Raw genomic sequence first — 24,055 nt, 5'->3', positions numbered from 1 at the left:
TGACGCCCCCTCCCAAGATACACAAACGCAGGCACACACCCACCCAACAGCCATCCACCTCACGACAGCCTCCAGCTCATGCACCTTCACCCAAAGTCAGCAAACGAACACCTCCTACAACCACAACCTCTTCCTCCACTCCCAAACCCCCTCCAGCTACCCGTCCCAGTGTGTCAAAAAAACTTTTCCTGTCCAACCTTGACCTCTTTCCCACACCTCCCCCATCCCATCCATCTCGTAGGTCCCGAACTAGCACCTCAGCCACACCATCTTCGGGACCAGTGGTGCCTGTAGTCACCGGAATCTGCAGTGCACCCTCCACCAGGGCAGCCAGTGTGGCACGGAGCCACAGCACAGACAGTCCCCCACCTGTGAAGCATCAGAAGTTGGCCAGTGCCCGGCTGGAGAGGGGGAAGACTCCAGCCACCAAAGCCGCTCCCAGGGGTCCCGGTGGGAGTGTGGAGTCAGCTGTGACACCTTCCAAGGTGGGGAAGGGCCACAAGAAACCTGGCAATTCTTGGAATAGCAGCATGGCAGAGAAGCCCCGTCATCATCCCCGCTACCCAGGAGGCCACCGCCAGCACCAGCCCAGCTGCCCAGGAGGCCACCGCCAGCACCAGCCCAGCTGCCCAGGAGGCCGCCGCCAGCACAAGCCCAGCTGCCCAGGAGGCCACCGCCAGCACCAGCCCAGCTGCCCAGGAGGCCAGCACCAGCCCAGCTGCCCAGGAGGCCACCGCCAGCACAAGCCCAGCTGCCCAGGAGGCCTTCACCAGCACCAGCCCTGCTGCCCAGGAGGCCACCGCCAGCACCAGCCTAGCTGCCCAGGAGGCCACCGCCAGCCCAGCTGCCCAGGAGGCCCCCTCCAGCACCAGCCCAGCTATCCAGGAGGCCCACGCCAGCACAAGCCCAGCTTCCCCGGAGGCCACCGCCAGCACAAGCCCAGCTGCCCAGGAGGCCACCGCCAGCACAAGCCCAGCTGCCCAGGAGGCCACCGCCAGCACCAGCCCCGCTGGGCCATGAAGGACCGCAAGCACAAGCCCCGCTGGGCCATGAAGGACCGCCAGCAAAAGCCATGCTGGGCCATGAAGGTCCGCCAGCAGCTGAGTCCCTGCAATGGAGACCGCCGCCTCAAGCACCACTGAACAGGGCACCGCCGTCTCAAGCACCGCTGAACAGGGCACCGCCGTCTCAAGCTCCGCTGAACAGGGCATCGCCTTCTCAAGCACCGCTAAACAGGGCACCGCCGTCTCAAGCACCGCTGAACAGGGCACCGCCATCTCAAGCACTGCTGAACAGGGCAGCGCCGCCTCAAGCACCGCTGGCCCATGAGCACCATGGGCACTGACGCTACTGAGTCCATCACAGAGAGCATGAAGCCCTCTGGGCACCATGCCCTCTCCAGAACCAGTGGAGAATCACATCCACTACCTCTGTCCTTGGCAGGATGAACCACTCTGGGCACAAGGCCCCCTCCAGAACCAGTGGAGAGATACATCCACTACCTCTGTCCTTAGCAGGATGAAGCACTCTGGGCACCATGCCCCCTCAAGAGCCAATGGAGACTGGTATCCACTTGAGAGACTGTGGCTTAGCACTTCCCAGGATGGAACAGTGGGCAAGCCACCCATTGTAGAGACTTGAGAGACTGTGGCTTTGCACTCCCCAGGATGGAACAGTGGCAACCCACCCACTGTATAGACTTGAGAGACTGTGGCTTTGCACTCCCCTGGATAATGCAGTGGGCAACCCATCACTGTATAGACTTGAGAGACTGTGGCTTTGCACTCCCCAGGATAATGCAGTGGGCAACCCACCCTTTGTATAGACTTGAGAGACTGTGGCTTTGCACTCCCCAGGATTGAACAGTGGGCATGTGGCCCCCTCGTGGATTTGGCATTGTGCACTCAACCAGCTGTGGTGCCCCCCCTTTCCCTCCCCCTGAGGTGCCTGTTTAGTTGCTCTCTGATGCCCCTGCAGTGTTCTCTCTGTCATGGTCAGGGATCTTGTGTGGGCCTCGCCCATACCGTGTGGGCCCAGTGTTCCACAGACTTAATTGGAGCACTACCTGGACTACTATGCTTGGTATATATTTTGTAAATGGTGTATATATATATATATATATATATATTTCTTCCTACTTGCTTTTAATATATTACAATGGTTACACTCATTTTCTATTGTCTTTGCATTCTTCCAGGGGTTTGAGGGGTGTAACTGTGATGTATTAATATGATTTAGTGTGTGTGTTGTAGTGGGTGAGGGTGGGGGTGGGGGTGTTGCGTGTGTGTGTCCCTGTTTTTCCCTTCCCCCCCCTGTGTCGTAGGTGTAGTACTCACCGTGGTCTTCGCCGGCGGCATTCGTGCTCTTGGTAGAGGAGCAGGAAGACTATCGCAGGTAGAATTTGGAGTTCCGGGTCCATGGTGTTCTCGTTCCTCGTGGGGTGTGTAGAGGAGAGCATTTTCCCTTCGGAATTCCTGTTTCCACTGTGTTTTTATCCGTGGTGAATCCGCCCCGGAAAAGGTGGTGGATTGGCCTGTCATAATAGTGTGGGCGGTACATTGTCTCCCGCCTGTCTGTTGGCGGTGACCACTGCGCTGCTTGTTTGCACCGCCGTGGCGGTCTAAGTGTTAAAGTGGCTGTCTTAGTTGGCGGTTCGTAATTGCAAATTTTTACCGCCGGCCTGTTGGCGGTCTTACCGCCGCTTTAACACCGTCTGCCAGGGTTGTAATGACCACCCAAGTCTGAACTTAGACCAAAAGTCTAACTTTACTATAAGTAAAATAAGACTTTGGATCTAAGTTTAGACTTTTGTTCTACACTAGACCAAAAGTCTGGCTTTACTATGAGTAAAGTTGGACTTTAGGTCTATACTTAGACGTTGGTCTAAGTTTACCTCTGTGAAGAGGACCCTCAGTGTATAAGTGACAAAGGGATCCATGATATGGGAGCTGAGATGGGGGATTACTGAACTTGTTGCAAATGTTGTGTGATGTACATTGATGTCCAACTGTATTGTCACAGATACCCTAAAACTGTTGTATCTGTGTTTTCAGCATAAAGTGGGCAAGACAAAGGTTACAGCAGCCACATCAGGAGGGATGAAGCTGGCTACTGGGGATTGGGTGTGTACACCATCGATGCAGAGGGACCCAGTGGCACGGAGGATGAAGAAACTGGCCAGGAGGTCACAAGTGATTAGACATCTGTGGGGTGGACCCCGGAGAGACTGTGACACCTGCATCTTCATCCGCCCCCCAGTCCAATCTCCACCTTCCCTCTTGTTCCCCAAGTTGACTGTAGCTGCCCTCCTAAAAGGGACAGCATCACCTTTGCTGCAGGCACCTTTTCCTCACATCCACACACATACAGGACTCAAATGCCCACACGTGTCCACCCACCAATCAGTAGGAGAGACAAATCTAAAGATACAGCACATACACAGACCCTCAAGAACCCACGCCTTCAACCCACAAATGCACAACAGACACTCCCTTTACCTCCCAAACCCAACTTCCTAAAGATCACCCTACCCTTTTTCCTAAGGAGGACCTGCATTTTTTCCCGGACCTGACCCCTTCCAAAACCACACCCTCCCAAATGTCTTTCTAGCATTTCCACCCCTAACAAATCCAAACCCACCCCCTACGAAACCCACCCCTCCCAAACCCACACCTCCTAAACCCACACCTCCCAAACTCAAGTACTTCCAGTGAGCTCATTGAGGTGACTGCTCTCTGACCCCTTGATGCCCCTTCCAAAAGAGGTTTATTTTGGCAGTGACATTAGGAGGCAAGTTGTGGGCATACCGTCCATAGTATGGACCAATGGCCTACTGCCTTTGTTTGTTTCTTTGCTGTGTTGTTTCATTTATTTATGGGAAAGTTATCTCATTCATATAAAATATTTTTTATTTTGAGAATACCTTTGTCCTGGCCTTATTTTGTGATTGCTACTAATTGTTTGCTGATGCTCTTTCTGCTAATGTGTGTCTATTTGTGCTACTGCCTATGACCCAGTAAGTCAACACCATCTCCTCCCCCTGCTTCAACACCCTCCACATGCTTCGGAAGATCTACAAATGGATCCCCACTGAAAGCAGAAGAACAGTCACCCAAGTCCTGGTAAGCAGCAAATTGGACTACAGCAATGCCCTCTACACAGGAACCACGGGCAAACTACAGAAACGACTGCAACTCATCCAGAACGCCTCTGCACGCCTCATCCTGGAATTCCCCGCCACTGCCACATCACAGCCCACCTGAGAGACCTGCATTGGCTCCCCGTCAACAAGAGAATCACCTTCAAACTTCTCACTCATGCTCACAAGGCACTGCACAACACTGGACCAGAATACCTCAACAGACAGCTCTCCTTCTACACCCTGACCCGACAGCTTTGCACCACTGGCCTTGCCCTCGCCACCATCCCATGCATCCACAGAACAACTACCGGTGGCAGATCATTCTTGCACCTCGCTGCCAAGATGTGGAACACTCTTCCTACCCATCTGCATCAGACCAAGGACCTCCCTACATTCAGGAGACTTTTCAAGACTTGGCTGTTTGAGCCGCAGCATCCCCCTCCCCTCAGCACCTTGAGACCCTCACAGGTGAGCAGTGCGCATTTCAAATTCCCTGATTGATTGATTGATTGCCATGGACTTGCTCTCATTTGTAACAGTGACAAACAAAGGCTGTATTTTTAGATATTTTTCCAAAACATACATTAGTATTATACATTTGTGATGGGCATAACATTTTTATGCAAGCATTTATGTTGTTACTGGACACTTACACCAAAATCATATATATTTATGACTTGAGAATGTGTCTGTGTTTATTTTGACATGATGTGTAAATATTATGCACATGTGCATTACACAGGGAACCTGGCACTTTACAGTTAAATTGGATCTTATGTTTGTGATATGTTGCTATGTTGATATGATAGGTCCCAGGGTGCTTGTTTCCATTCCAGGGGGGACCTAGCTTGGCAGTTTGGGCTGGATGTGCATTTGGCTGGATCCAAACTGGAATGGCCTGGGTGGTAAAAAAACAATAGATTTAGGCCCGGATCTCTGTACTGGGGATGAATGTTTGACATTGTTCAGCAATCTGTCCCTCTCTTGTTCTTTTTGCACACACCAAGGGGATATGTGACCTTCATACATCTCTGCCATGTGTGCAGTTCACCCTTAAAAACTGTAGTACATTCTGTGTACACTCACCTGTAACATGTTGTATTGTAGTTGCTACATTATGATGGGATTGTTTGATTTAGATTGGGTATACTGTTTCAGTTGATACTTTCAAGATTTTGGGGACAATATTGACAACACCTGTGTGGACACATTTCTATTCGTAATTGTTGAGACTTTTTTGTGTAGGTGTAAATTGTCATGAAGGCTGTCAGTACCAGATTGGTGGGGGATACTTATATCTCAAGGCCTGTTCTGATACATTATCTGTCAACAACATTACACAATTCAGCACTGGGCAGCATTAGGACTGGTAGCAGCAAGTTCATGGATGCAGGATGTGTGGAAAGCATTAAAAAGGAAAGTTTCATGTTTATATGACTCCCAATCTGCAACTCAGGTATGGAGGTTTAGCCTCCACAGTTGTGTCGGCTGGAAGGCACATTGTAATTGTCTTGGGAGTAAAAGGGGCTGTCATCCCGCCATCAACAAGGGTGATGTTTCTTAGCGGTGACGGCAGGCCATCGCGAGTCTTTCACCTATGCTCCCACTAAGATCTAAATACAGCTCGGCGGAGGGTCACAGCGGCGGACGGGTTTCCAGTCAAAAAGCCAATGGCTGGACTGTTACTGCCAATATCTAAATCGGGGCATTAGTCTTTCTTTAAGATAGTCAAAAGAACTCCGGAGGGACAAGGTAGAAGACAGTATCTAAAGAAGTCCCTTTGAATCTGTATGGTCCCTGGACGAGGTCCCACTCAATCTTCTAAGGGCAAAACTCAATTTTCATTGCTGCTGAAGTCCTCTCAGTAGGACCTTAATCTGATCAAGGTTTGTATCTCTTGATGTTGTGCGATATCTGCTAAGCATTTTAAAAGTAACAAATTCTCTAATTTCCAACTGTTCTACTCGTTAAATCAATAAGATCGCCCATCCCCAATGTCAGGATAGAGCTCAAAAAGAATCGCTTGTCGGAACAAGGAACTAAAATTTTCAGACCTTATTGATTTAACGAGTAGAACTAAGTAAGTGACTATTTTTTCACGCACTGTTGATTACTTGAGTTTAGTTTTTGGAGAAGGTTTTTTGTCCTGATGAAGCGTCACTGGATCCGGCTGGACCACTTAGACGCGAAACATGTAGACCTGTTATAGTGAGGTACCATAGTTGGTTTTATCCTCTCTTTTTTCAGTGAGAGTAGGTGAACATTACTAATCACCTGTTACTCCTCGTTTTGTTTTTAATCTTGGTCCCCATCACATTAATTACTGATTAAAATTATGATTTATATTTGTTGATGGTGAACCAATTTTAACGTTCTATTCTCTCCATTATTGCTCGGGTACTTAGAATCGGGCACCCAATTGAAAATCAGTCATTTCTCATTTGCTACTATCTGAGCAATTTGGTTAAGAGCAGCCCGGTTGGGGAGCCCGTCAGGCAGTGGTTAGAACTGAACCTAGATTGTGGGGGGTTCCAGAAGGTTGTTGTGTTACCAGTGTTCTGTGAGTTGCTGGTTGATTGCCCTCTCAAGAACCCTCACTGGTAAGGCAAACACAGAGATGGTCTGATACTTCTTTGGTTCTGCTGGGTTGGCAGGTGGTTTCTGCAGGGGTGTGCGGCTCACTTCAGTGTGTTTCCAGTCCGCAGGGAAGGAAGCTGAGGTGATGGAGTTGTACAGGCCTTTCTTGAGCTTGTTGCAAATCATCTTCCTTCTGAGGTTGAAGATGTGGTGGGAACAGGGGTCAGTATGTGCCCCAAGTGTACAGAGTTCATGATGGAGATTGTGGCTTGAGTTGTGAGAGGGTCCCAGTGGGTGAGCAGATTTTCAGGTTTTGTGTTTGTGGGTGTGAGCAGGTTGATGCTGTCAGCCGCAGGGGGTTGGGATTTGATGTTTTTTATAGATGACTGTGATCTTGTTGTGAAAGAAGTCCACCAGGGTGTCACACAGTTCTTGGGAGGGGGTGGTACCTCTGAAAGCTACCATGGTATGATTGCTGCAGCAGATGACGTATCACATAGCACACTCTCCCATTGTGGGGGACAGTGCTAATGCTTTAAACTCCTAGATTTTAACATCATATCTTAACCCTGAAATACCAAGTGAGCAGCACTCCAGTGCTGCCCATGAATCTACACAAAATTAAGCATATATTTAGGTTGCTGTTCCCATAAAAGCAGTGTGCAACATAGAAGCCACATGTGCTACATAGCACAACACAACACAAAGAGGAATACCTATCATGTTCTCAGTGCCACATTCCGATCAATATGATCTGATAATACCACAACATCACCCTTAGGATGCCTGAAGGGAAGGAGAAGGAAGAGTAGGATATGCAGAGATCTCCAGGAAATAATTTTAAAGTATTACATTAAAATTGTTAAAGAAAGTCCACACAACAATGAATGTTTTACCTTAACTATTTATTACATTTCCTTCCTGTTTATTTATTTTGTTAAGGATTTGTATCATCAAGCTAAAATCAAATGCTTCAGGAAATAACTTTCTCTTTTTGAACAATGCAGTTCATAACAAATGAAAAGAAAATATCAAATAATAGGAGACATTTTGTGCTAATGCTTCTTCCTCACTCTCACTAATTTTGCTCTTTCTGTGGTCTCCACATTACAAATTCCTGATACAGCACTCCCTGTAATTTTTCTGTGAGGGAGACACAGATATGCTGCTTCTGGTACAGAGATCCAACTGAAGCATTAGGCACCTTCACTTTCAACCCTTCCTAATTCACCATTAGCAGAGATGTGTGAATTTTGTATATTTTCTAAGGCACTGGTGACTTGAACAAAGCCACGTACTACATTGACACTGTAGTGACCCACCTCCCACTCCATGCTGACCTGCTTCCTTGATAAAGAGTCAGCAGGGTGTGTTAGTTGGTAAACAGACCTTGTGAACAGATGTAATCAGCATATCAGCTGATGGTTGCAACACCGAAGATGTATATTTGTTTGCTGTAAAACTGTCCATAACTGTGTTATAGCCTCTGTAAGGTACTTAAAAGTATCAGCAATCACTTTTTGCCCCTCCTCAACAGCGTCAGTTAGCTTATCTAGGCCATGCTTGATTTTGCTAAAATTTTCATTCATGTACATTCTGTATTAAGCAGGTTTATGTTCTTATTGAGGCCTTTAAACTACCAACAAATAGATGTTGTGTCACCATCATCTGTAGACCTAACAATGCTTAAAGCGTGCACTTTGGAAGCACTGCATGAGTGAAGAAATAGCCTCCTGTGCATGTGTCTGTCTCTTTTAGCTGTTTGTGTTGTCTCTATGTTCATTGTTTGTCCTCCACCTCCTGAGGTAAATCTGACAGTGGAGAGGCCACTGCTTTGTGTCTGGATGGCACAGGTGGTGTTGGTGTGGTTGCATTATCGTCCTCCATGTGTGATGGAGTGTTTTGAGGTATCTCCATTTTGGAATCTTCACCTCTTGCAGATAGGACATTTGTAACATATAAAAAAGCTTAAAGTATGTTGAACGTCAAAGCCAATTTCTTTGTAGATGATAAAAAATTGATTTCTTTCATAAATATGTCCTACAAATTTTATTTCCAATCCATAAATGAATATTTCAGCTATCAAAAATTGTCAGAAGCTATTGCTAAAAAAGCACTTAAAGTGTATGTCCTACATGTCACAGAGTGCCTCAGAATGATATTAAATTCATTGAGCACGTTTCTTTTATAATTTTACAGACTTGAAAAGTTACTTAGGATTACTAATATGAATCACAAAAAATAATATCATAATTTCACATTTACCTTTGTATATGATAGGTAGGGCCGAGGTACTGATTTCTGAAAGACCAACTATACTGTTTAGCTCAAATGTGCATTCTATCAAGCCTTCTAGAGCTGTTGGAGGTAGCTGGATTGAGCAACCCCAACTGTTCCAAAGGACTCAGCAAGTGTACTGTCCAACTCTACGTCCTTTCCATTGCATTTCGTCTGTTTTGGATGACCTTCTAATTTTTTTTCTGGCTATCATGAAGCTGAAAGGAGCTTTTCCAAAAAAGATCATTATGTTGACCAACACATTCTTCAGTGAGCCCCTTCAGCTCCTTCTCAGTGAATTTCGACTTCCCATTGCAGCTAGCAGTTTCCTTTTCAGTCTCTTCTAGGGACATGATGATTCAAAATGACCCCAAAAGTTTAAAATTTGTAAGCACAATGCTCAGCTCATATAGTTTGCCTTCCTCTCTGATCCAGATTACTCTATAGTGCGGATTTGGTGCCTGAGGTGAATGTCTGCATGTCTGATATTGTTGTGATTGTGGGTAGGATAGGAGTTGTGACTGTTTCAGTGAATGTGGGTGTGGTGTCTGCAGCTGTGTCCGGTTTAGTGTCTGTTAAGGTGGGTTTGGAGGGGCAGGCAGTACAGGTAGTGAGTGTTGGTGTGTCTGCAGGTGCATGTTGTCTGTGTGCATGCTGGTGGTGGGTCTTGTGGTGCTTGGGTTTGTCTGTGGTACACTTGGATGTTGAGGTGGAAGCATGCTTGTATGTCTGTGTGATTTGGCTGGGACAGGGGAGAAGGTTTTGAGATTGGGAAGAGGAAGGTAGAGGGGGGACGGAAGACAAAGGGTGTGGAGGCCACAGCCTAAAAGGATCTCTGTAGGCCAGTCAGTGCACTGTGAATGCCCTCAGGTATAGCATTACTCTGCTGGACTTGAGTTGCCAGTCCCTTGATGGCATTCACGGTGGTCGACTGACACACAGATATCAACCTCAAAAGGTCACTAGCCTACTCACTGAGGGCAGCAGGGCTGACAGGGGCAGAGGTGCCTTTGATGAAGGAGACGGCCACCCTGCTGGGTGAGCAGACACGGACTACTGGGTGGGGAGCTACAGGGAGGGTGGCGGTAGTAAGGGGGTCTCGGACAAAGATGGTGCTGGGGTGGTCCCAGAAGTGTCCGCCACCGCCAAGGAGTGTCCACTGGAGAAGGAGTCTGAGGATGATGAAGCAGAAGATCCGGTCTCCCCCGTGGCACTCCCCTCGTCCTTCGGGCCACTAGGTCCCTCGCCGTCTGAGGTATCAGCACTCCGGGTCCCGTTGCCAGCAGCATCCCTTCTTTCTTGTGCCCTATCTCCTTCGCCCGCCAATGCTGATGCACACAAATAGAGATAGAGGGAGGGACCAATAGAGAGGGAGAGAGAGGGTCATCACATTCTTCAAATACACACTTTAGAACAAGGACAACTGTAGTTATACATCTCCTGGCTAGGATATCTCATCTAGTAACCCATATAACCTCCATCTTGTCCCAAAATGTTATTCCTATCCACCCCAACATGGCTATGCTATCAACCACACCATAATCCAAATGTGGTAGCATGACTAGAGTATTCTAAGAAATCACCTGAAATGAGATGTCAGCATGCTCATCATGCCCTGGCTGAAGTAGAAAATATGTTCTAATCTAGATCTTAACTCTCCATACTCCTATAATCTGTAGTTAAAACAGTTCAATAATCACAACATAAAATGCATTGATTGAATCTACACTTGAACTATCCAAGTCCTTGAAGTGAAGTGCCATGATAGCAAATAAACTAAATTCACAGACCACACTGCACCTGCCATTCAAATCACATGCCTGACTGAACCCTCTCTACATATATGTCATAATGGAAACCATCACTGATACACCCACAACATGAGGCACTACCACACAGGTGACATCTGGTGTGTATAATACATGTCTGGAGAACAGTCATGTGACCACATGCACCAAATTCCAGAGGACCATCTGCAGACACTGTACACAGGTGCACCACATGACTTCATGCATGCATGTGCAGCTAAAGCACTTGCTTGGCAATGCCATATCCCCTTCTTATGATGGACGTTTACCTGCATGAATGACACAGACAAAAGGAGAAAGTCATATATTCATGCACCATGCCAATAGGATTGGTCACTTCACATCAGGCACTGCAAGTAGGCACACATACCCATCCTCTCTGCTAAAACACCTTCACAACATGGCATTTGCGTGCATCTACACACTCACAAGTTCACATGCCTGAATAAATGTCACACACAACGCCTATCACACATGGCAGGGCCATTGTACGCTCCTGTTCTTATGGTGTCCCATACAGCTGTCCACACAGGGGTAGGACTTCCTCCACAAGCTTCTTGAGCTCTTCAGGAGTGAAGGCAGGGGACCTATCAGTTGCAGGATGTGTAATGATGGCTCCCAGAGGCAGTACACAGCAGCTCACGTCGTGGAGGTCTTGCTATCAACAGTGTCAGGAGTCAAGTGAGCATAGTTGCAGAAAATGACTGTCACGGCTGCCATGTACAGGATCGTCACCGCCAATGGTCATACCCATTGGCCCCACCCCGTCAAAGGCAGCAATGTTATCTAACGACAAGTAGCACAGCAGTTGTGACCTCCTACCACCATGACAACATCCGCTGGTGGACTTAGGTCACTTCCAACTGTCCAGTACAGTAGGTCAGGCATCTACCATTTTGGCCACATGTAATCGCGGATGTACAAAATATTCTGTATCACCCACTTACTCCCCCTTTTGCAGTGTAGCCATATGTTGGCTCTGCATGATTGTGCAACATATTGTGGCTATCTTTACACATTGAGGTGTTTAGGCTGTCCATATGTTCAGAACTATATGAAGAGACTCTGTGGTACATAGGCCACGGCCAGGCATGGGTAGATACCATAACATATGTGCAATGAGTCCATGTCAGCAAAGTCATCCACACATGTAAAATGACATATGTTTCATATGTACATTCCAGTTTACAGGTAAGGCAATTTGCAGCAATGAGAGTTAATGTGGTATATATCTGTGTTCTGCTTTATATTTGTCAGCAGTCCAACGTCACCTCTACAGATGTTAGGTGTCAGGTAATATACAATGTGGTGGTGAAGTGTGTATACTGCATAACTCATTGTACATTCTATCCTCTCAACATAGTTATCCTGTGAAGGAGAGAGCGAAACAACCACCAATGTACCGTCCACTAGTTGACCTGACAACCATGGAGGACAAGCATGTTATCCAGACATATAGGCCATCATTATGACATTGGCGGTCTTTCCTGAAGACCACCATTATGACGGCCGCCAACAGTCCGCCATGGAGGCGGCAATCGGCCTGACACATTATAACACACAAACACAAAACTGACAGAAACTAGCCACAACAACAATTCCGCCAGACCCAACAGGGGCGAAAAGCTGTTGGATCTACCACCCTCCCCGCAACACCAGCAGCACACTGCCCCACAAATTATGGACCACAAATCACCACAGTAGACACTCAACAACAGTCATCCATTGGGGGTGTGGACTGCTGCAGTAGATTTGGCCACTCCACACCAACAGAAGGCAACATTGGCCAGATTGTAAAACCCACACGTGATACATATACACCCACCCACCAACAGCACTATTAAACACACCCCCACACAAACCACAATTCTTTGTAAACACGAAAATACTGCTACACCCTGCCAGCCCAAACATTTACAGAACTGCACACACAAACCACAGCCACCTATACACCCATTATGCATCACACACCACACACCATACCTCAACAACTAACAACCCCTGCACAACACACAACACACCCACTACACAATAGGCATGTCCCCTCAGTAGAACCCCTGTTTGACCGATGAGGAGTTGTGGGTGATGGTAGAAGAAATCGTCAGGGTAGAGCCACAGCTGTTCGGTGCATAGGTCCAGCAGATATCCATTGCCAGGAAGATGGAGTTATGGTGGAGGATCGTGGACAAGTTGAACTCTGTGGGAACCTATCTACGCACAAGGGAGGACATAAGAGGTCGAACGAACTACGGGGGAAGGTGCGTGCAGTGGCTTACAGGAACCATCTTGCCATCATGAAGACTGGCGGTGGATCCCCACCTCCTCCCCCACAGTTGGCAACATGGGAGTAGAAAGTCCAGGCTATCTTGCATACAGAGGGCCTCACTGGAATCACCATAAGTCACCATTACAACCCTATCACCACCTAGAGCTGCCTGGCATGTCACCCCATCACCATGACTCGCTTCACCCCACTCCATCCCATGCAGAGAACCACCCCATGACCACCCTCATCTGTGTACCCTTGCATGCCCTACCCATTGCAAGCACACCCCTCCCATCTCTACATTCACACACAACAGTAATGCAGGGTAGCATGTAGCATTACCAATTCTACAATCCATCACCATACACTAACCAAAGGTGGAAGGACAACACCCATCTTATAGGGAAAGCCAGAAATGCTGAATAAGTACCTGACAATGACTGTAATAAATCTATTACATGACCACAGGTACCCCAGCTAATGTCAGTGGTGAGGAAGTGCCACACCAACCCAGTCCCCCACCAGAAGAAGCCCTCAGTGATGAAAGCAACTCTGGATGTATTGATCTGGATGATCTCCCTGGCCCATCTGTGACGACTGGTCAGCTGGTTCCACAGTCAACACCCAGTCTACCACAGGGTCCCCAATCCGAATCCAACACCTCAATAGCCATCCAAGGTCCCCAAACCTCTGTCCCCAGGACACATCAATCAACAGTGTGCCCACCTGTACAGGAACCTTAGTCGACACCACACAGGCAAGACGATGAAGGCCCTGGTGTCAGTGGGGGTGGGCACACAGTTCAGGGGACACAGGCAGAGGGGGCCCAGGTCAGTGGGAGGATAGCTGTGAGCCAATGGGAGGTCCAACCCAGGGAACTGACTGCTCAGGAGGCATTCACACATGTCCTGAGAGCCTACCAGAAATCCCAGGACAGGATGGGTCAGGTGATTAGCATCTTGCAGGAGAAGCAGCGGCTGCAGGGGAAACACCGCCAGGAGGTAATGCAGCAGTTGCAGGCCTTCAATGCCAACATGGCCTCCATTGCAGGGGTGCTGGGTGACATGGCCAACATCATGCATGAGTATACAACATACCAGCGGGCCCCTTCCACTAGCCAGTGTACTCACCAGCCTTCAACATCTGTTGCAGCTAGTGGACAGGAGGACCTGCCACAAGACCAGGCCACCAGCACCCCTCTGCCTGCAGCAGAAGAACCACCCCGCGAGCGATCCCTGCAACCCAGACAGACACGAGAGACTGTAGCCAAGACCCAATCCACTGCCAGCAAATGAGCCCCTCCTGAATGTCATTGTGTAACACTGAGAAACCTTGTTCACTTCGGACTGCCATTGCTCCTTTCCCTATGGCCCCATGGATACCTGGACCTGTACTACAAACCAACTGGTCACTACACTGACGACTTCGTCCACCATCACCCTACTCTATTTTACTATCCCTTCCTTTTTGTCACTTCAATAACCACCCTTGAACACAACTGAACTGTTTTGAGCTTTATTAACAACAATATGCAATGGCTTGACCTGCATTATCCTTTGCAAATGTCCTGTAAAGTGTGAATCCATCCACCAAATGTGTGAAAGCAGTCTGTAGTCATCACATTAGTTCACAGTTGTGACCACACCAACATCTGCAAAAAGGGAAACCATTTGTGACAGTCAAATGAGAAGTAAAGGAATCAGAGCAACATGAGCCCCTGTAACATAACAGCCAACATTCAGCTGGTCACTTCTACTCTGTAATTTGCACAACAATTGACTCCTAACACCATAAGTGAAGAGAAACAACCCATTTTAGGGCCTTACACATGATGCCACAGTATTAGCTATGTCATGTTGTCAGCAGGCCAATCCCTCTTCTGGACTACCTAGTCTGGGCCACACTGTCAGGGAAAATGAAGTCACAGAGAGGTGTTTGGGCACATTTTACGTCAAAGGACATTCCTAGCAACATATGCTAAGTAATGTATGGGATGAGGACACAGTTTGATGTGTGCATGTATCTGAGAAAAGCTGAACTACTGACACATTGCTTGGGCAGGCTAAGCCTGTTCACTATCACCATAATACTGGCACGACTGACCACAGATAGAATAGTGTCAGGTCACATCATGTACACATTTGTGCTTGGTACAACTCAGCAGCCACACAGCACTTAACTGCAATGGAGGTATGAACAGAAGTACAGCCTTACCTGCGTGTCATTGGAAGTAAGGGTGTATCAGATGTATCCTGTTATCCGCCTCCTTCTCCTCCTTTTTTTTCTCCTCCTCCTCATCACTGTCTTCAGTGTCCGCTGCTGCCACAGGTGGATTGTCTACCCCTCCTCCTGCAGGAATGGCACATGGCATCTGAGGGCCAAATTATGCAGCATGCAGCAAGCCACCATTACCTGGCACACCTTCCCAGGGGCGTAGATTAAGGATGCACCAGTTAAATGGAGGCACCGAAACCTAGCTTTCAGTAGGCCAAAAGTACTTTCAATTATCCGACTGGTATGCCCATGTGCTTCATTATACTGATATTCTGCCCCTGTCCTCAGATTCCTCACTGGGGTCAACAGCCAGGACAGGTTTGGGTAGCATGAGCCACCTGGAAGTAGTGAGAGATAACCATTACTCATGTACAATGGCACAGATTTAAACTTCAGGTGGCATACAGTGATATACATTATATGAAAACTCAAGCTTACCTATGATTCACACTCTCTCTCTCTCTGTAGTTGTGACATCACCTGTGGGACACTGCTATTCCTCAATACATAGGCATCATGCACAGATCTAGGGAACTTGGCAGTAACGTGGGAGATGTATTGATATGCAAGGCACACCATCTGGACATTGATTGAGTGATAACTCTTCCTATTCCTGTAGACCTGCTCATTTATCCTGGGAAGGACCAAGGCAATATGGTCCCATCAATGACCCTAATCACATTTGTTATGTGTCCCATGGTGTAGAATGCAGCCTTCACAGTGGGCAAATCATCACTCAGCGGGAATGAGATATAGCTGTTCATGTGTTTCAGCAAGACAGCCAAAACTCTGTCAAGCACATTCGAAAACACTGGCTGTGACATCAATGCAGCCAAGACCACAGTCACCTGGAAAGATCCACTTGCCAGGAAGTGGAGCATTGACAGTACCTGTACTGCAGTGGTTACTGCTGTATCGCTACGGATAACAGGAATCAGATCTGGCTTCAATTGTTGACAAAGTTCAGTAATTCTGGCCCTGTCCAGATGATAGATCATTATGATGTGGCGTTCCTCCAGTGTAGCCAAATCCACCAGGGGTCTGTACACTGGTGCTTGTCTCTTCCTCCTCCTCTGCAGTGGTTGATATCTAAATAAATCAAACATTATATGTGTGTGAATGCAGGAAGGATGGACGCACAATATCACAGTACACAGAGCAAGAGCAGTCACATCCGATGTACTCCAACAATAGTTGTAATTTGCACTGGTGTCCTCTAGATGCAAATGGACATCCTCAAAAATAGCAATACTTTTCATTGGGCATTGTGTCTCACAGATGTAGTCTGAGTAGTGTGCCATGATTAGTAGCATTCCATTTTACATGTTCTGTCAACTACACATCTGCAAGCAGTGCATTGGTATGAGATCTCATTTGAGTGCCGGAGTCTAGATTTATACCAAAGTATGTGCAGTACCAGAATTGGCTTGGTGTCAACCATTGGTACCTATGATGCACATTAAATAGACCGCCATGAATGCCAGCATTATGAATTGACAACTGTCTGTCCTGTATGCAGGGACAAGTGGAAGTGACCTCACTCCGCCAGCATTAGGCGGCATGGCGGAAGGCGGTCTGCACAGCCATGCAACTCCTCATTAGTTAACATGGAAGTCTATGGAGCACAGGAACCAATGATGATCACCGCCGGCGGTGACCGTATTTATTGCCGCGGACCTGACCACTATTTTCTCTTTCTCACTTTACTTGATTCCTTACTCTAAACACATCCACACCTCCACTTCGTGTGCTGCTGTGTCCCGTGCTACAGGGGATAGGGCCCCAGCCTTCACATCAGAGGAATTGGAGAAGCTTGTGGATGGGGTCCTACCCTTGTATGGGAAGTTGTACGGGCCTCCAGATCAATAGGTGAGCACCTTTTGGATACTTTGTATGCAACATGGCTGTATGTAGATGTATATGTGAGCTGCCAATGTGCTATTTGGGGATTGTAATTTTGCTGCATGCAATGTGTACGCAGAGGGACGAGTAATGTGTGAGGTTAATGTGGGATCCATGCAGTATGTGAGCCATTGCTGTAACAGAATGGAGTGTAGAGTTCATGGTGTCCTTTTATCTGTGTTCCCTATGCAGGTCAGTGCCCATCAGAAGAAAGGTATGGCATGCTATCCCCAAGTACGTGAGGACTCTAGGGGTATATATCGGGCAGAGCACCCACTGCAGAAAGAGGTAGGAGGACACTGGGCTCGGAAGACTGCGGAGGCCCAGCTGGGGATGTCCTCCCAATGAGGGACGGGTGCCTGTTGGACCCTGGCCCCCGAATGGCCTGCAAACTGGTGGTGGCCAATCCTGATTTGGATGGGCACTTGAGGGCACCACAGCAGCCACAAGTGGGTGAGTACACACTGTGTGGATTTATTTCTTGATGGCTGCAATGTTGTATGGGTACAAAGTTCTAGTCAGTGGATGGCCCAATATGCCCTTTTAGCTAATCTTGTAGAGTCCTGCTTAGCAACGAAGAGTGGTATGTACATTGGTTATTGACAGGTAGCTGGCATACCATGGCAGACATGGTTTAGTGAGTCCCAGTAGGTGTGTAGATGGTAGTGTTTGAGGCCATTTCTGTTGTAGTTCTCAGGCAATGGTGTGGTATTGTAGTTGTTACTGCATAGTATTAATTAGCTGTGAGTCATTATGATGTGAATGCCATATGTGCTGTTATTGCTGTTGTTGACCTTGTGCACCCTTTCTTTCTCTCCCACCCTCTCTGCTTTTCTTCTCCTGTCCTTGTATGCATTAGCATCATCTGGAGAAGGAGCAGGGGCACCAGTGAGTGGGGGAGCTGCAGCCCTCAGGATCCAGGAGACAGAGTGCACCGACGCCGAGAGGACCAGTGGGTTGCAGGGTGAGGGGAGCACCACGGGGGAGACAGGACTCTGATTGCTCCTCCGATGGAAGCTCCCTGATGGTGGCGGACCCCGCTTGGATCACCCAGGCTACGTTATCTTCCACCACCCCTGTACCAGCACCGCCCTCCCAGTAGCCCCCATCCAGTTGCCCATGCCCCCTCACCCAGGAGGATGGGCATTTCCTTCGCCCCAGGCACCTCAGGACCTGCCCCAGTCAGCCCTGCTGCCCTCACTGAGGAGGCTATTGACCTCCTGAGATCCATCTCTGTAGGGCAGTCAACCATAGGGAATGCCACCCAGAGGCTGGCATCCCAGATACAGCAACGCAATTCCTACCTGGAGGGCATTCACAGTGGCTTGGCTGTCCTTGAGAGATTGTTTCAGGCTCTTGCCTCCTTTTTGACGGCAGCCAGTGTCCCTGGTTCTTCCGTCCCCCCTCCAACTACCTGTTCCCAGTTCCGAAGCCTTTTCCCCCACCCATCCCAAGCATACAATCAGACCATCATGCACCCAAGACAACAGACAGGACTCAGAAAGATAAGCGCAGGCCCCACAGATCACACCATGAGCACACACAGCCAACACCCAAGTGCACACACAACCACAGCCACTTCCTCCACTGTCTCCCCTCCTCCTCCTCCCTCACAGTCACATCAGCACTCACACCTTCATGCATTGCATCATCAGTCCCAGATCCTGCCACTTGTACAGCCTTGCCTCAGTCACCACAACAGCAGACTAGCAGCCCATTCACCACATGTGCAGTCACCACCATCACAACCACATGCAGCACACCCACCTCACTTGCAGACCCCACCACAACATACATGCACACAACCTGTTTGTCCTCTGGTCCGGAAGACCGTTGGGGACAATATATTGCGCCCCTATTAACAGGTGTCCTCCAAACGGCCTATCAGGCAGCTAACCCGGGTGGTAACACGCCCTACAAAGACATTAAAAGAAGCATATTGGAGAGGGTAGGCCATGATTCTGAATATTACCGTCTAAGCTTCCGGAAGATCAAATGGGGGCAGGCAGAGGATCCTCTGACCTTTTATTTTAAGGTCAAAGACCTGGGGTTGAAATGGCTGGGACCTATAGGGACAGAGAGGGAGGATATCATAAAGGCAGTAATATTGGAACAATATTTGGAATCTCTTCCCTCATCCACTCGGGGTTGGATAAGGCAGCACCCAAAGTCAATACCGATATGGCCGTGGACTTAGCTTGTGCCTACCATCGATCGGTCGACTTCAACAACCTAAGCCCTAAGATACTGCTGAACCCGACTGTTGTACCTTTCAGGAACTTTTCTCGGAAACCCCCAGAAGAAGCAGGACCTTCCAGAATCGGAGAAACCCCACCTATGCAGCAACCCCAGTGTTATAGCTGTGGCGAGTGGGGCCATATAGCGAGATTGTGCCCTAGGAAAGGGGAAAAACCTGAACCCATGTAGATCGGGGTCACTGGTGGAAGGGTCTTGTGTACCGGTGGGGGTAATCCTAAATACAAACAAGCAATTAAAGTAAACGGAAAGGTGCTCCTGGCTCTTATAGAATCGGGATGTAGCCAATCTGTGGTACAAGCAGATGTGCTGAACCCTTCTGAACAAAATACCAACCAATGGGTATCAATCTGTTGTATACACGGGGACAACAACAACTACCCCCGGTCCCTCGTAAACATAGAGTGGGAAGAGAACCAGGATTTACTGCCAGTAGGGGTTATGGACCGCTTAGTAGAAGAATGTATACTGGGAACGGACTATATACGGTTCCCTGAGCTACTAAACAGGGTAAAATCGCAGACTATGTCCGAAGCCTGGTGGGAAGAAGCCCCATTTCATAATAGTCATATCGAAAACAAACCATGTCGTGCAAGACTCACTAGACCGGAAAAGAGACAAATAAAACAACAATATCAGACCCTGGGAAAGGGAAGGAACGGAGAGAAAGTAGTGGCCAACATTACTGTCCCTCCTCCGCCGTTCCGAGTCAGTCAACGAGAAGACAAAACATTATGTCATGCTTGGAGAACAGCAAAATCTGAGTCTACTAATGAGGTGGGTCCCTACTTTATTGTCCAAAAAATCTTCTTTATAGGGTCGTAAAATATAACAACATAGAAAAACGACAGCTAGTAGTACCGGAACCTTATCGCTTACAGGTACTCTTTTTGGCACACAACCAACCAGGAGGGGGACACTATGGTAGGGAAAAGACCGAAGAATATCTATTGAGGAGATTTTATTGGCCCGGAGTTTATGCCCAACTCAGACAATACTGTGCCCAGTGTCCACGGTGTCAACTAATAGATCCGGGACCCCAAAGAAAAGCACCACTTCAACCCCTTCCTATCATTGAGGTTCCCTTCTCCCGGATCAGTATGGACTTGGTAGGTCCACTTTTACCCTCCACAAAGAGGCACACATATATTTTAGTGTTAGTAGATTATGCTACGAGGTATCCGGAGGCTATACCCCTTTCTAGTATGACATCTAAAACAGTAACACAGGCTATGATCACTTTCTTTTCTAGGGTCGGATTTCCCCAGGAAATCCTGACTGATCAGGGGACACCCTTTATATCTTCACTGATGAACAATATCTGTAAGATCCTTGGGATCAAACAATTAAAGACCTCAGTCTATCACCCCCAGACGGATGGGATGGTTGAGTGCTATAACCGTACTATAAAAACACTGCTATGGAAAACAGTCTCTGAATCTGGACGTTATGGGGATCAAAAACTCCCTTTAGTCCTATGTGCCATAAGAACACATGAACAGGCTTCAACAGGACACAGCCCCTTTGAGCTGGTCTTCGGGAGACAACCCCGTAGTCTGTTAGACATGGCAGCGGAACTATGGGAAGAAGAGGGGGAGGAGGAAAAACCTCTGTTAGAATACTTACATAAACTGAAAACTCACCTACAGTCCATATGGGAAGACGTGCGTAAACATCTAGAAAAGTCCCAAAGTAACCAAAAGAGGTATTATGATCAAGGAACAAAACCCCGATCTTTCCAACCAAATGATAAGGTCCTGATATTAAGACCCTGCTCTGATAATAAACTCTTAGCTAGGTGGCAGGGTCCGTACACCATCTTAAAAGTCATATCCCAGGTTACTTATCTGATAGAACTGTCCCAACACCCCAAAAGAACACAGATTTACCATGTTAACCTGTTAAAAAAATGGGAAGAACCTACAACAGCGCCAAACCAATTGGCTACAGGTTTCTTAGTATCCCCTGAAGAACCACTAAACATAGAGTTATATCCTGCAAACACAGAGGAAACAGTAAAGACTGCCCACATCAATACCAATCTTACAGGGGGTCAGAAGACCCAACTGGAGAATTTATTAAAAGATCATAGACAGTTCTTCTCGGGAATTTCTGGGAAAACCAATCTAATCCAACATCATATAAGAACACCTGAGGGGAAAGTAATAAGATTACGACCCTACCGTATTCCCGAAGCCCGCCCACACTTAATTGAAGAAGAAGTACAAAATATGCTAAAACTGAAAGTAATAGAACCATCAACGAGCCCTTGGTGCTCCCCGTGGTCATAGTGCCAAAGCCCGACGGTTCAATACGATTTTGTATTGACTTCCGCCGATTGAATGAAATATCACTATTTGACACATATCCCATACCCAGAGTTGATGACTTACTAGAAAAGTTGGGAAAAGCTCATTATATGTCAACCCTAGATTTAACAAAGGGATACTGGCAAATACCCCTCGCGCCCGCTGATAAAGAAAAAACTGCTTTCTCCACTCAGTCAGGGCTCTACCACTTTATGGTACTCCCTTTCGGTCTACACGGGGCCCCAGCCAAATTCCAAAGACTAATGGACCACCTTTTGAGACCATTGCAAAATTTCGCTGCCGCATATTTAGATGATATTGTAGTATTCAGCAACACATGGAATGACCATCTTACACACCTCCATGAAATATTCTGCACATTACATAAGGCCGGTCTCACAGCCAATCCAAAAAAATGCAATCTGGGATACGATCACATTGCATACTTGGGATATTTCATAGGGAAAGGCCAGCTACGCCCACAGAAATGCAAGATCGAGGCCATTCAGCATGTTCCTATACCCACTACCAAAAGGGAGCTTCGCTCCTTCCTGGGGTTAATTGGGTATTACCGTCGTTTTATACCTCAATATTCTACCTTAGCCGCCCCCTCACTGATCTCCTCAAGAAAAACTTGCCATCAAAATTACCATCCCTATCAGATAAACAATTATCTAGTTTCCATCACTTGAAAGCATGCCTCACCACAGAGCCAGTCTTACGATGTCCCGACTTTTCCAAGGTTTTTCATCTCCATACTGATGCTTTGGATGTGGGGTTAGGGGCTGTGCTCTCACAACCCGACGAGGAGGGACAGGACCACCCTATTGTTTACATTAGTAGGAAATTGCTTCCCAGAGAATGTAATTATCCGATTATTGAACGAGAGTGTCTGGCTATCAAATGAGCTGTGGACAACCTGAGATATTATTTAATGGGCCGCCCTTTTGTGCTGTTTACAGACCATGCTCCTTTAACTTGGTTAGCATCCAATAAGGATTCCAACTCCCGAATACTTCGATGGTTTACGGAACTTCAGCCCATTTCTTTTCAGATCCAGCATATTCCGGGTTCTCTCCAAGGGCCCGCGGACTATCTGTCTCGCTTTCCTGATCCTTCGGCACTGTATCAGTCCCGATCTTGGGATGGGGTGTGTAGCCGGTTATTAGATAACGCGGCTCCTGACACCCCAGAGTTGCGAATAACGCTCTACGTCCGCGACGGGGATGACGACTTGCCCAGTTCCCAGGGCAACGGAGACGCCGGAAACCACCTCGGGAACCTAGATATCCGGGTTCCCGAAAACACTGAAAGGGACGACGGACTCGGTGCGTGCGGCGAGGAGGAGAAGGAAGGGCAGAACGCTGACCGCGAAGAGGAGGAGAGGAAGGAAACGGAAGACGAGAGGAGGATCGGGAACAACAAGGATCCCCTGAAAACAACCGGCCAACCGTCGGAGAAGAAGAGAGTTGAGACGCGCGCATGCCGCCATGTCCCAGGAGGGACGTGGCTAACTAAGGTACGGTCCTTCATAGAGGACAGTCTCTTTTCAAAAGGGGAGAGTGACGGCAGGAGGGGAGAGGGGAGGGACAGTTTGGGGTGAGGGGAGGGAATAATTTGGAGGGGGCAGAAAGGAGAGGAGCAGGATAAAGGAAAGGTGACTTAAAAGTAAAGACTTCCTTAATTTAGGCAAACTTAAAGAGCACTTGAGATAAATCCCTATATCTGAAAGGATCACTGGGTGGTGACTGTTCACACACCTGCTTATTTCACAACTCGGCACACATCCCGGGAAGCTCTCTCTCTCTCTCTATCTCTCTCTCTCTCTCTCTCTCTCTCCCCCCTCTTCTCTACTCTTAATACAAACTGATACCTCTATACAACCTCGACTTACCTTCATTTTCATTCCTCTTTCCGGTGCGTCTGGGAGCACGAAAAGAACATCTTCGCCGGTCAAGAGGGGACCTGGGAAAAGAGAGAGAAGAGACATTCTATGAGAAGGAGCACAACACCCCTATATTGTTAAACAAAGCAAAGGACTTTAAAGAACTGTTAATAAATTCACTGTTTCTCACCCACCCAAGCATCCGAGTCCTTATTATCACCTGGCCCACTGCTACACATGTATTGTGACATCTGATACTAACATTCAGTTCTCTAATAGACTATCCAGTACAGAGCTACGTTTCTTGTATTCTATTCTCTTATCCTTCCACTCACTGAAATTCCATTTCCTTGTTTGCCT

The sequence above is a fragment of the Pleurodeles waltl genome, chromosome 4_1 (assembly GCF_031143425.1).
Source record: "Pleurodeles waltl isolate 20211129_DDA chromosome 4_1, aPleWal1.hap1.20221129, whole genome shotgun sequence".
In the NCBI taxonomy this organism is placed as follows: domain Eukaryota; kingdom Metazoa; phylum Chordata; class Amphibia; order Caudata; family Salamandridae; genus Pleurodeles; species Pleurodeles waltl.
Note: the sequence above shows the minus strand (reverse complement) of the source record.